Below are 3,691 nucleotides of genomic sequence, written 5' to 3'. Positions count from 1 at the left end.
GGGGGGGAGTTATACCTTCACACAAACAACCTCAGCATGGTGCCAGCACACATGCGCACAGGAAGGATATTTACCAGCAATTAACAGAACAGGATAACAGGAAATGTACATCAGCAAGTCGTTTCCTCCCCTCTGTCCTACCCAAGAGGGAGGGGCAGGCTGGCCTCCAAAGCCTCTAAACATTTCCTACCTGAAAGGTCCTAGCACCTCGGCCCCACACATATTATGACACATATGTAATGATCCATCAGCCTTTAAGATGTAAAGCAGTATGTGCTTCCTATTACCACTTTTTTTCTATTTTGTTGCTGAGGAAAGAATATTTCTTCCTTTTTCTATTTATTATGTTTATATGAGTTAGGTTGCCAGTAGGAGATCTGACTATCGTGGCATAAACATAAAAGGATATGTTTCCCTCATATTATGAGAAATCCTGGGGTGGTCAATTACTAGTACCGTAGTGGCTCAGCATCTCAAGCATGTCAGGGCCAATGAGTTGTGATTTGGGGGGCTTTTGATTCAGCATCTTAAAATATATAGGGCAGAGCCATAGTTTTATTCCAGGCAAGAAGTAAGAGTCAGGCATAGGGGGGAAAATGCAGCTGAGTTTGCTCCCCTTTTAAAGAGTGTTTGTTTTCTTTTTCTAGTTCTCACCAACAATTTCTACAACAGCACATTAGCCAGAATGGTGTCATCTGGTCACCACTTTCTGCAAGGGAAGTTGATAAACGATGGAATTTTAGCTGTGCACATTGCTGACCTCAACAGAATCTGGATTCTGTTCCCAAGAAGAAAAGTAAAAGAGATTGGTAAGCAGCTAGCTGTCTGGGTCATCATTCTCTTCTCCCTCCACAAACTTGTTAATGTGGGATGGATGGAAAAGGGACTTGAAAGGGAAGGAATTCAATTTGCCTTTTTCTTCCCGCCACCCCCCCCCCCAATCCATCTAACACAGAGACTTACAACCACTCAGTAATCCCAGTGGTAGAAGGTTGTGTGATAGTTTGAGAGACAGAGTCATCTAATGCATCAGGATTTTTTTCCAAATACAAATTAAATATGTGACAGTAAAGTTTAGGCACTGAAACAAGAACTTGAAAGGTAGCCTACACAACTGGTTCTCACTTATCTACGCTCTGGTCTTAGATTGAAATATTTTTATAGTCCGTGGAAAAGTAAGAACAAAGAGTAATCTGGTGAGTTTTTCATGAGGTTAAATTGATTCAACGGAAAGAGCTGTCCTTCATTCTGAAACTGTTCTTCTTAACCCTTTATTGGGGGTATTAAATGTCTTTTTTGTATATAAAAGTTTGAGGATGATAAATGGCAACTTTTGGTTTGTTTGTTTGTTTTGCTGTGTGTTATTGTTCTTAGTCAGGAACAGAAAAGTTCTATGTTTAACCTATTTTTTATTTTATATTTTTAATTTTTCACCTCATGGAATCTAGAAATCCGAGAACCATAGGCAATTATTCACCTTGGTATGTGTTTGGTATATATTTTGTATAAATATCTTTAAGTATTTATATTTTAGTATTCATATTACTGTTTGTCTTTAGATGATAAAGGTGAAATACATAACCTTGGCTTTCTTGGATTCCATCTTTGTCTTGACATCAGCTTGGATGCCTTCTACAGAGTATAGTATTGAGGAAATGATGATATGGTAAAGATTAAAATACATAAAACAGGCTATTTTGAAATTAGGCTAAACACTTTATGTATATTAGCATTTCCTTCTCATGGTCTCTCATGATGGTACACGTAAATTTTATTGCCCCATAGATAAAAGATCTGATAGTCACAGAGCTTGAGTGACACGCCAAGGTTCCACAGACAGTAAAGTGAGGATTTAAACCAAGTTCTTTCTCCTTCAACAGATCAAGTTTTGAATCTATTGACAAAAATGCTGCTCCTTTAACCCCTGTGGGTGCAGCTATGTCTTTACTCAATATAAGCCTGATTTTGTTATTCTAACAAAACTCTTTCTGTGCCCAGTATGAGAATATTTTCCCCTGTGGGGATAGTTTTCTGCAGAGAACAATCTATCCCACATATTTTTTTTTCTAAATTGCTTGTTTATGAATAATACAGTGAATTTATTACTAATACTTAGTGTTGAGCTGTAGTTGCCTCTTCTTAATTAAAATATAGAAGTATGTTGGCTTCACTGAATTTTTTAGGACATGAACAGATATTTAGATCTTGCAATGCTCAAGCAGTCAGAATAATTGAAAGAATACAGATGTGTGATGGGAAAAGGAATGGATTCCAAGCTCAGTGTGGGAACAGCAACAGGGAGGGCACAGAATTCAGGCAGGAAGCACCTTCATGACCCACCTGAAGAAGGAAGTTGGTACTGGCCCGATTATTAAAAGGTGGGAACATATGTCTGTTTTTTCCCAGAATTTTAGATTTTCAAGAGAAGCTTGAAATGTTAAATTTCATGTGTAAGGCTGTCTAACAGCAGAAATCTAAAGCACCGAACAGGTCAACAGTGGCAGGACCAAACGCAAGCCTGGGGGAGAGTCAGTCCAACTTGTGATGTCTAATTCAGGCTTTTTTTTTTCACATGCATGTGTAATCAACATGATGTTAGACACAAAGTGATTAATCAAGAATGTCCTAAGCTATTGCTCCAAGGAAAAAGGACTGCTTTGCACATGTGAAATATCAGTTCAACTGAAAACAGGAAGAGATTCTTTTCCAGGGGAGGATTTTAAAAATACTCTCATTGAGCAAGCACACAGACAAAGCAGACACGTTCCTTCAATGAGAGAAGCTGAACTGTGATATCACTTCAATGTTCTTAGACTTAAAAGGGGCTTATGATAAAAATATCACTATAGAATGGCAAGGAACAGGCATTTAGAGCCTACTAGAATCTGTAGGTACAATAGGAAATGCTATACACAGACGATGGTTCCCATGTGATAAACACACACAGTTTCCTTAGCAAACTGGTCATGATTCATGAGCAGTTTCTTATTGAGGAATTAGAAGAGACGGTATGAGAGTCCACTGTATGTGCTTTAGACTCCATTCTGACTTTCACATCAAAGGCTTTTTTAGCACTCCCAAAGTGCCAGAAACTGTTCTAATGCCTTGGAGATAGACTAGTAGGCAGAGAAAGCCCCAACTTTCAGGGAACTTAACATCTTCCAATGACCAAGGAAATAAGCCAATCAATCAATAATATTGTTTGGGATAGTGATAAACACTCTAAAGCAGACAGAAGAAATCAGAGAGTGATAGGTGGGGGCATGGCTACATGACACATGGGTTGGGGAAAGTTTCTGTGAGCTTGGACCTCAATGGTGAAAGTAGTGAGCCTGAGATGTGCAGGGAATGGGTGAGCAGAAAGGAAGGGCCACTGGCGCCTTTGAAGCAGGAATGAGCTTCACAGGCTATCACTTGAGTGTGGATCTATTTACAAGCTGCTATTACAATCGATTCCAACAGCACATTTTGGTCCTTAGTTAAAGATGCTCTGAAATATAAACAGCTATGTTGTTAGAATCACAGTTTAGTTGCTCAGAGAGGGCAGAAGCCGTGATGTACATCCCTTTCCCCTATGCACTCCCCAGAACTTGCATTTAAAATCTATTGATTTCTGGGAATGCACTTTTGTTTTACATCTCTTAAATTTCTATTCATTTATGAAAGAATTGTATAGGATGTGAAATTTCCT

Source organism: Hipposideros armiger, unplaced genomic scaffold (genome assembly GCF_001890085.2).
Source record: "Hipposideros armiger isolate ML-2016 unplaced genomic scaffold, ASM189008v1 scaffold_154, whole genome shotgun sequence".
Classification (NCBI taxonomy): Eukaryota; Metazoa; Chordata; class Mammalia; order Chiroptera; family Hipposideridae; genus Hipposideros; species Hipposideros armiger.
The sequence above is the reverse complement of the archived record's forward strand: the minus strand, read 5'-3'. Positions refer to the sequence as shown.